The 11094-nt window shown below is 45.6% G+C and overlaps 1 protein-coding gene across 2 annotated transcripts in view; it reads right to left on the bottom strand.

Annotated features, from left to right (window-relative positions):
• The window catches only part of ADARB1 (adenosine deaminase RNA specific B1), a 90236-nt gene extending 86642 nt beyond the window's left edge, over nucleotides 1-3594 (bottom strand). For both annotated transcript variants that reach the window (XM_044302705.1, XM_044302704.1), the window contains exon 1: nucleotides 3336-3594. The gene's annotated coding sequence lies outside the window, so the exon portion shown is untranslated. The remainder of the gene's footprint in view (nucleotides 1-3335) is intronic.
• Nucleotides 3595-11094: the final 7500 nt, after the last annotated feature.

The following is an 11094-nucleotide window of genomic DNA, read 5'->3' on the forward strand; positions in this document are numbered from 1 at the left end:
TGTAAAATACGGATACCGTGTGCATGCCACAATCTTCTCAATCCCTTCACTAAAAAGGCATATTCTTGTTTGCAAAACAGACAATAGGACAAGTTCTATAATTTGCTGAAGCAGAGCCATAAAAATGAACGGGTCCATGTGCTATCCGCACAAATTCACGGTTGTATGAACAAAGTCATATCCAAATTTACAATGGAGACATCCCCTATACAACCAACTGCTGGTACTTGTCTGTAGATCAGTCAGTGCACCACCTCCATACAGGCAACAAGAAAGAAAAAAATAAGGCAGATGGTCAAGCAGGCCCATAAACCAGGCTCGACCTAATTCAATCCCTGCAAAAAGCACCATGACAGACAATGAGGAGACGGGGTAGAGGAAGAGCACCGCTAGATGCCGACAGTGAGGAGACGGGGTAGAGGAAGAGCACCGCTAGATGCCGACAGTGAGGAGACGGGGTAGAGGAAGAGCACCGCTAGATGCCGACAGTGAGGAGACGGGGTAGAGGAAGAGCACCGCTAGATGCCGACAGTGAGGAGACGGGGTAGAGGAAGAGCACCGCTAGATGCCGACAGTGAGGAGACGGGGTAGAGGAAGAGCACCGCTAGATGCCGACAGTGAGGAGACGGGGTAGAGGAAGAGCACCGCTAGATGCCGACAGTGAGGAGACGGGGTAGAGGAAGAGCGCCGCTAGATGCCGACAGTGAGGAGACGGGTAGAGGAAGAGCGCCGCTAGATGCCGACAGTGAGGAGACGGGGTAGAGGAAGAGCGCCGCTAGATGCCGACAGTGAGGAGACTGGGTAGAGGAAGAGCACCGCTAGATGCCGACAGTGAGGAGACGGGGTAGAGGAAGAGCACCGCTAGATGCCGACAGTGAGGAGACGGGGTAGAGGAAGAGCACCGCTAGATGCCGACAGTGAGGAGACGGGGTAGAGGAAGAGCGCCGCTAGATGCCGACAGTGAGGAGACGGGGTAGAGGAAGAGCGCCGCTAGATGCCGACAGTGAGGAGACGGGGTAGAGGAAGAGCGCCGCTAGATGCCGACAGTGAGGAGACGGGGTAGAGGAAGAGCGCCGCTAGATGCCGACAGTGAGGAGACGGGGTAGAGGAAGAGCGCCGCTAGATGCCGACAGTGAGGAGACGGGGTAGAGGAAGAGCGCCGCTAGATGCCGACAGTGAGGAGACGGGGTAGAGGAAGAGCGCCGCTAGATGCCGACAGTGAGGAGACGGGGTAGAGGAAGAGCGCCGCTAGATGCCGACAGTGAGGAGACGGGGTAGAGGAAGAGCGCCGCTAGATGCCGACAGTGAGGAGACGGGGTAGAGGAAGAGCGCCGCTAGATGCCGACAGTGAGGAGACGGGGTAGAGGAAGAGCGCCGCTAGATGCCGACAGTGAGGAGACGGGGTAGAGGAAGAGCGCCGCTAGATGCCGACAGTGAGGAGACGGGGTAGAGGAAGAGCGCCGCTAGATGCCGACAGTGAGGAGACGGGGTAGAGGAAGAGCACCGCTAGATGCCGACAGTGAGGAGACGGGGTAGAGGAAGAGCACCGCTAGATGCCGACAGTGAGGAGACGGGTAGAGGAAGAGCACCGCTAGATGCCGACAGTGAGGAGACGGGTAGAGGAAGAGCACCGCTAGATGCCGACAATGAGGAGACGGGTAGAGGAAGAGCACCGCTAGATGCCGACAGTGAGGAGACGGGTAGAGGAAGAGCACCGCTAGATGCCGACAGTGAGGAGACGGGTAGAGGAAGAGCACCGCTAGATGCCGACAATGAGGAGACGGGTAGAGGAAGAGTACCGCTAGATGTTGAAAGTATCACAGTTCACATGTGGAAAAAAATAATAATAATCATAAGGCCTCATACACATGACCGTATCCGCAATGCGATCAGCAAAATACGTGCGCAATCTGCACTTTTCTCGTTTCCATCACTAGAAATGGCTATTCGTGTCCGTAATACAGACAAGAATAGGACACGCGCTATAATTTTCAGTACGGACACAGATGAGTTCCACAAGCTGTGCTCTTTTTTGTGGACCCATAGAAACGAATGAGTCCTTGTGGAACCTGCCAAAAACATGGATCGGGCACGGATACAAAATACGGTCTTTTGGCTAAACCTAAAAAGGACATTAAGCAAGGAAAAGGCCTGAAGGAGAAGAATTCTACAGAGTTCAGAGGGGGGTGGCGGTTTTGGATCCGTTCCACAGATCTGAGAACTTACCAGGAATGAAAGGAAACTTCTCGCTGTTGCAGTGTTTAAAGGGTTTACCAAAATTGACCCTCGCCTCTCAAAGCTCTGGCACCAATGGCTCCATGGTCCACCATTTTCTGCTGCCAAGACAACTGATGGCTGAAGCGCTGATCACGCATCTGGATGAAACATCATCATGGCAGGGGCGTAACCGTAGACCAGCAGGGGGCATCAAACAGTTGGTGAAAGATTTGAAAGGGGGTGCATTACTAGTTATTTTAGCCATATATAGTTTTCTTACACTTTTTTTTTTTTAATCTAGAAATCCCCTTTAACAATCATAGGGTCAAAGCAAGTACAAAGAGAAACCTAACCAAGGGGAAGAGGCTCAGGGAAAATAAATAAAAGCGAAACCTATGGAAGCAGTCGCCCATAGAGAGGGGTCAGACCCCCACACGACCTGTACACTTACTTTACGTCTCCCATTGTAGTGATACGTGTCAGTCAATACTAGAACGGTGGCCATAAAGTACAGCCGGTGACAGGGAGACCCTATCCTAATTCCTCCGTCATCGGCCCGCTATCCTGGGTATGAGACACAATGTAATCTGCTGAAGCCTGAGCATCCACCGAGAAATCCTCAACGCGCTCCACTAAACCCAAATATCTGCCAACCTGAGGACCTCCATGGCTAACATCTGCCTGGTATCTGGGGTGCCCCCTGTGAAGGGGATGACTCCTCGCCCCCCCACCACATCTGACTATCCTAAATCCAATCACCTACCCAATGCCCCTGCACATCCTGATCGGACATATCGATAACAGCTCATAGATATGGGCAATAAAACCTGCTCCATCTGTCAGAAGCCCACCACCAGGGCTCTGTACGGACATATTATGATCGGTACAGGATCACAATGACGGATAACAGTCACACCAGGTCGATGATGTCCACAATGGAGGGGACAGGGCAGTGATGGCCGTCAGGAGCCGTCTCTGTGACTGCCCAGCCTGGATCACCTGCCCCCATACAATGAATGGATCTCCATACCAGCAGCACATAGCGGCACATGCAGCAACATTCTCCCTCCCCTGTGACCGTGGAATGGCACTGTCCAGGACTCCCCCCCGGTTCTCACCTTCACGGTCCCTGCTGAGAGAATCACTGAAAAGGCCGGTGGGCTGCAGGGATGCGCTGCGGTGCTAGAATGGTCCTCCCCTGGATGCCAATGGTCTGGGCAACAGTTAACCAGTAGTCTGTAAGGCGGCGCCTGTGTCCCTCACGCTTCGCCGCTAGTGTCAGTCAGGTGCACCTTCCCCGTCAGCCGGAGCTCGGTGGTATGCCCGGTGCTGCGCACTCTCACACAGCGCTCCGCTATTCTCCTCCCGCCAACAACGCGCGCACACCGCAAGCCAATCACAGCGCAGAATACCTCAGGCCTTCGCCACGCCCACCGCGCGTGCCCCTCGGCAATAGTTTACGTGAAGAGAACGTTCACGTGGGATAGTCCCGCCCACCCTCACAGTGCGTCTGCGCAGGCAGGATTTTTGAAGCTCAGAAGGTGTCATGTTAGTTACGGGCTTTGTCATGGGGGGGTGGTGAAGAAGAGCAGCTGTCACCCTCTGGCAAGTTACAGCCTATATTATAGGCATCAGGGGATTTGGCTTTTCCTAACAGAAGAAGATAATGTCTTTTCTTTCTTTGGAGGCTGTAATTAATTCTATTTGTAAGGCTTTTGTCCTTCATTTGGACAAAGAGAAAAGGGTTTATTAGATTATGAGATTCCCAGCGGCTGGGAGCATTGTGCGCGGGGCTGGCGCTTGCACGAGTTCCATTGATTTCCTGTTATATGGCTTTCTGGTGGTCATTAGTAGTAATTCCAGCTCTTAACTGAGCTGGGACACCAAAATGTGGTGCAAGGCAGTGGTAGACCTCCAGGGGGCGCAAGAGCTGGTGCCTGAGCATAGCAGGGCACTGGCCATACACTTGAGCTAAGCCCGCATGATCACAACAATCCCACCAGCAATACGCCAGACCAAACTAGCCGATCAGGGAGTCAAAACTAGTCCTTGAGCATCAAGGGAAATGATCAACCAGAATTGACCGGACGAAGGCTAAAATGTGCCAGCGTGCCCGAATACAGGAGTCTGGCCAACTCGTATCTGGTGTATGGCCAGCTTTAGGCACGTTAGGGTTATGTTCCCTAGTACAGAGTTTGCGGCAATCAGCAGCACTTCAGCTGCTGGAAAACTCCAACTCCCAGTATGCACACTGTTCTTGTAACTCCCACTGAAGTAAAAGGAGGATTTGGGGTCAGAACAGCTGGAGTCCTGGTGGTTGCGGACCCTTGGCTTAACTAAGAAGCTCCATACTATGCCTCTGGTCCAAGGTGCTGAACTAAAATCCCACCTTTTAGCATCAACTGGTTGAAAACATGTCAAGACAATGCCCTCACTAATATAAGGTACAGTGCAATGGTGGATCACAGCTGTGTAACACAGCAGGCCCCTGGCAGCTATAGCCATCTTTAAACACCCACCATCTCCAAGAGCCGACATGCGCTGTACATGTATAGCGCATTTTGGGAAGTTTTTTTTTAGGTTTGCATCAACATCCTTTAAAATACTAATTTATTATGGCAGCCTTATTTTTAATATATTTATTTTACCTTTATTGCTCCTATTTTTTGTTCTGGGATGTGGTCACGTGACCATGTCCATGCAGCTCCTTTGCGTTAGGGAGCACAGTGTCACAATATTGGGGGTGGCAGGATGAGGTGTTCAGAAGGTGGGAGGATGATGGAAAAGTAGGAAACTAGGATTTGTGTCTGTCAAACTCTGCAGAGATGAGAAATGGCTGAAAGAAATCATCATGGCGGTCTGGTCTGAAAGGAGAAGATGAGGATAAAGACAGTCTACATCAGAGGAGACGTCACTGGATGTAAGAGGTATGTGGGGCTGTATTATCCTGTATGTTTTGGGGAGAATTCGGTGCATGTGGGGAGGAGGGGTGCTGTTTCGATTTTCGCCTCAGGCAGCAGAAAGGCTAGGTGCAGCCCTGAACTACATGAGTATAGCTGTTAAACCATAGTAATCCTGGAAAACCCCTTTCATTTTTGTTATTTTGTTTGAACTCATTCTATATTCATCAGACACTAACTTTGAAATACATTAACCACTTCCAGACCAGGCCATTTACCCCCTTCCTGACAGAGCCTAATTTTGCTAATCTGACATGTGTCACTTTATGTGGTAATAACTTTGGAACGCTTTTACTTATCCAAGCCATTCTGAGATTGTTTTCTCGTGACATATTGTACTTAAAGGGAACCTGTCATCACCTTTGTGCTGCCCATACTAACGGCAGAATAAAGTAGAGACAGGTGAGTTGATTTTAGCGGTCGGTCATTTATAAGTTAAAAGTAAGTGGTTGCCGAGAACCAACATCACAATCATTGCAGACTGGGCCTGGAAAAGAGTCATGGCCACCTGAGAAGAGTCCTGGTTATTCATGAATTCCTGCTCTCCTGCCGATGACTGACAGTCTTTAACCTAGTTTTCTCCCTTTCTCTCTAGGAGACACTGCTAATCATCAGCAGATGGGTGAGAGAGCAGGAGATTAGGAATAACCAGGACTCTTATCAGGTAGATTTGACTCTTGCAATGATTATGATGCTGGTTCTCGGCAACCACTTACTTTTAGCTGCATGAGTGACACACCGCTGAGATCGGCATTTCTGTCACTACTTTATGCTGCCCTCAGTGAGGTCAGCATAAAGTTGATGACAGATTCCCTTTAATGTTAGGCTACTTTCACACTAGCGTTCAGGTGTCCGCTTGTGAGCTCCGTTTGAAGGGGCTCACAAGTGGCCCCGAACGCTTCCGTCCAGCCCTAATGCATTCTGAGTGGACGCGGATCCGCTCAGAATGCATCAGTCTGGCAGCGTTCAGCCTCCGCTCCGCTCAGCAGGCGGACACCTGAATGCTGCTTGCAGCGTTCGGGTGTCCGCCTGGCCGTGCGGAGGCAAGCGGATCCGTCCAGACTTACAATGTAAGGCTACTTTCACACTAGCGTTCGGGCAGATCCGTTCTGAACGGATCCGCTCATAATAATGCAGACGGAGGCTCCGTTCAGAACGGATCCGTCTGCATTAAAATGGCAAAAAAAAAGTTAAGTGTGAAAATAGCCTCGGACGGATCCGTCCAGACTTTCAATGTAAAGTCAATGGGGGACGGATCCGCTTGAAGATTGAGCCACATTGTGGCATCTTCAAACGGATCCGTCCCCATTGACTTACATTGTAAGTCTGGACGGATCCGGATCCGCACGCCTCCGCACGGCCAGGCGGACACCCGAACGCTGCAAGCAGCGTTCAGCTGTCCGCCTGTCCGTGCGGAGGCGAGCGGAGCGGAGGCTGAACGCCGCCAGACTGATGCAGTCTGAGCGGATCCGCTCCATTCAGACTGCATCAGGGCTGGACGGCTGCGTTCGGGTCCGCTCGTGAGCCCCTTCAAACGGAGCTCACGAGCGGACACCCGAACGCTAGTGTGAAAGTAGCCTTAGTCAATGGGGACGGATCCGCTTGAAGATGACACACTATGGCTCAATTTTCAAACGGATCCGTCCCCCATTGACTTTCAATGTAAAGTCTGGACGGATCCGTCTGAGGCTACTTTCACACTTAGAAATTTTTTAACAATATAATGCAGACGGATCCGCTCTGAACGGAGCCACCGTCTGCATTATATGAGCGGATCCATCTCAGACGGATCCGCTCTGAACGCAAGTGTGAAAGTAGCCTAAATGGTAAATTTAAGTCAATATGTTTTACCTTTATTTATAAAAAAAATCCAAAAGTTAACGAAAATGTGAAATAATTCACTGTTTTCTAAATTTGAATCTCTCTACTTTTAAGACAGATAGTGATGCCTCATAATCATTAACATTCCCCATATGTCTACTTTATGTTGGCATCATTTTAGTAATGTAATTTTATTTTTTTAGGACGTTAAAAGGTTTAGAATTTTAGAAGCAATTTTTGAAATTATTAAGAAAATTTCCAGTCAACTTTTTTAACAGTTCAGTTCTGAAGTCACTTTGTGGGGCTTACATAATAGATCCAACCCATAAATTACCCCATTTTAGAAATGACACCCCTCAAACTATTCAAAACTGGTTTTAGAAATGTTGTTAACCCTTTAGGTATTCCACAGGAATTTAACCAAAAATAAAGGTGAAATTTCAAAATGTCACTTTTTTTTGCAGATTTTTTATTTTGATCAATTTTTTCCTGGAACACATCAAGGGTAACAACAAAACAAACCTCAATATTTATGACCTTGATTCTGAAGTTTGCAGAAACACCCCATATGTGGCCGTATACCGCTGTTTGGCCACACGACAGGGCACAGAAGGCCAATTTTGCTGGAATTTTGCTGGAATGGTCTTTGAGCACCATGTTGCATTTGAAGAGGCCCTGAAGTAACCCCACAGTGAAAACTCCCAAAAAGTGAATTTTTAAGGGGTGTAGAGAGCACTTCGCTCGACAGCTGTTTCATAGAATTTTTAATAATTTGGTGTGAAAATGAAAAATTAAATTTTTTTATTTACAAGAAACTGGTGTTTTAGGCCCAAAAGTTATTTTTCATAAAAGATAGGAGAATATCCCCCCCCCCCCCTCAATTTGCTACCCACTTTCTCCTGAATACAGTAACACCCCAATTGTGGTCGTAAACTGTTATTTTGAAAAACGCCAGGGCTCAGAAGATAAGGATCGGCATCTGGATTTTTATCTCATTTTTGGCAGGTGAAATCACAAAAAAAGCTGTTTGTATTTTATTTTTTTACACCATTCACTTGATGGGGTAGATAATGTGATATTTATATAGAGTCTGTCATTATGGATGCAACGATACCAAATATCTGTAGTTTTTTACGTTTTACACAATAAAAACATTTTTAGAAAAAAATCATGTTTCATTTTTCTGGCTATAGTCTTGTGTGAGGGCTTGTTTTTTGCGGGACGAGGTGATGTTTTTATTGCTACCACTGGGGTACATACAACTTTTTGATTGATTGATATTATGTTTTTTGTGAGGTGACAAAAAAAAACTGTTTGGCATAATTTTTATTAGTTTTTTTTTACACCGTTCACTTGATGGTGTAGATCATGTGATATTTTTGTAGAGCCAATTGTTACGGACGCTGCAATACCATATTTTTTTTTTTACATTTTAAATTTTTTACATTTTACACAATATGAGCATTTTTAGAAAGAAAAATCATGTTTTTGCGTTGCAATTTTCATAGAGCCATATTTTTTTTTTCTGGTTATGGTCTTGTGTGGGGGCTCATTTTTTGTGGGATAAGGTGACATTTTTATTGCTACCATTTTGGGGTACATACGACTTTTTGATTGATTAACACTATGGGACAGATTTATCATTAGCTCAAGTCAGAATAATGGAGTGAAAAAGTCGCAAATTTTTGCGCAATCGCTAGAACTGCGCAAAAATTTTAGACTTTTTTTCTGCTCTGCACTTTGCTCGCCAGTTTTCTAAAAGTGGGCGTGTTTTCTTATGTAAATTAATCTCTAGACAGATTTACTATTGCGACTATTTCAAAAGTCGCAAAAAAATGCGCAATTTCACTCCAGTGAGGACCATGCTTATCTTATGAGACTTTTTAATAGAACATGCAACTTTTTCGTAAAAACGTGCGACTTTTGTAAAGCTGCTTACTGACGGATAAACTGCTACCGTCAAACCACATTTTTTTACAGTCTTAAAGGGCCGATCATAAATCTGACTTGGCTAAAACTGACTTTAGCCATATGTGAAAGTGGAGTGAGCTGTCAGAGTCATGATAAATCTGGCCCTATGTTTTTTGGGAGGTGAGTCACAAAAAAATTTGTTTGGGCTCAATGTTTATTATTTTTTTTTTTTTTACGGCATTCACCTGATGGGGTAGATTATATGATATTATTATAGAGCCGGTTGTTGCGGACGCGGTCATACCAAATATGTCTATTTTATTTTTTTCTTCTAATTTTTAACATTTTTTAAATAACGGATTTGGGGGGAATTTGTTTTTTAATGTGAAACTTTTTTTTATTTTTTTTTATTTTACAACACAAGACCTCTGGGGGACATTTTTTTTACCATTGATTTCTCCTGTAACTGGGGCTGACATAGTAGCCCTAGTTACAGGTGAAATACTCCCCCCAGAGAGGCTGTACAGCACTATACAGCACTGTACAGTGCAGGGCTGATTGAGGTCAGTGGAAGACCCGACAGCTCCTGCGTAGCGCTTCCTGATCTGTGTATACAGCGATCTAGAAGCCAGGGACACCCAGGAATGGTCCCTGCCTTCTCTCTGGGGTGTCCTGCTGTCACTGACAGTGGGCCCCCCGCTCGGCAGCTGCACGATTAGCGTTCAGCTGCAATCTCTACATGGATGTTCCAGAACGTCCATTCAGAGATAAATCGACCACCCATAGGATGTTTATAGTCAATGGGTGGTTGGGAAGTGGTTAAAAAAACAAGGCTAGTGAGTCCCTTATGTTTTTTTTATAGGCATCAGATAGCTATCAAATTTTTGCCCAGGTTTTACCGATATCTGTTGGTCAAGTGATGGCCATCTAATAGTCTAGTCTGTTAGTAACTGTAGATATTATGTATTTGACTCTCAATAAAATCCCTGATACATCACTTACCACAGTATATTTAGAGCATCTAGCCAAGTTTCTGAGATTTGCAATGTGTTAAACCAAACCTCCCCTTATAGAGACAAAACTGTTATGACACGTCCTCGGTTGTCTCGAGCTCTATCACATCCTCTTACCTAGGGCTGTTTATGTCTGCTGTGTGAGATGGCACGGCTTGCATTTACATAGTTTACATGTTTTTCATTTCATTCATGATGATTCCTGAAATACATGAGTCGTTAGCACAAAGTCTGGGAATTTGGACATTAAACTACCATTAGAAGTTGGAGACATATTGAATTGATCATGAAGTGCCTAGAAATACACCAGCTGTAAGGCTACATCAGGAGATGTCGGCTGTGTAAATGGGCCTCTGTTTATGAAAACAATCTCTACTTCAGGAAGTTTCTACTTGTCGCAGTAGATGACATTTGAAAGTACTCGCCTGCTCAAAATCTCTGTAGCTTACCTCTAATATTACGTCTCTGTTCACATTGGAGATCAACCACAGAGCCATGATCTCAATATCATTGAGTCTGACTCAGAGAGAGAAGGATTTGAGCAAACCTACGTCTAAAGAAGATTTGTGGTTTGTTCTCCATGCTGTTTGGAAAAACCTCCCTTTCAAGTTCCTTCATTTCTATGGATTTTGTAAATATTTTTCCAAGATTTTTAGTCTTTTTTTTGCAGGTTTATCAGAAAAGTGTGCTACACCCAAAGTGAGTGTGCATTCAACTACACTGATAAGTGATCTTCAAGTTATTAGATTTTCTATTTTTTGTAATGTACTTCCTTCACCCTAAACTTGACATGACACATTATAGGGCTTTTTTTCTGACCTGTAATACACTTATCAATATATATTGCTTTAATGATTAAGTTACAACTATTTAGTAGGATGACAGAATTCATAATATAGTCAGTTTTGCATGACTAGTTCTGTATTGTTCTTGTGTTTAATCCTTGCTGCGTGGACACAGTGAAAGGCAAATTGGTATGCACCTGTGGACCTATTACATTTAAAGGGATTGTCTCACTTCAGCAAATGGCATTTATCATGTAGAGAAAATTAATACAAGGCACTTACTAATGTATTGTGATTGTCCCTATTGCTTTCTTTGCTTGTTTAATTCATTTTCCCATCACATTATACACTTCTCGTTTCTATGGTTATGACCACCCTGTAGTCCAT

Source organism: Bufo gargarizans, chromosome 8 (genome assembly GCF_014858855.1).
Source record: "Bufo gargarizans isolate SCDJY-AF-19 chromosome 8, ASM1485885v1, whole genome shotgun sequence".
NCBI lineage: Eukaryota > Metazoa > Chordata > Amphibia > Anura > Bufonidae > Bufo > Bufo gargarizans.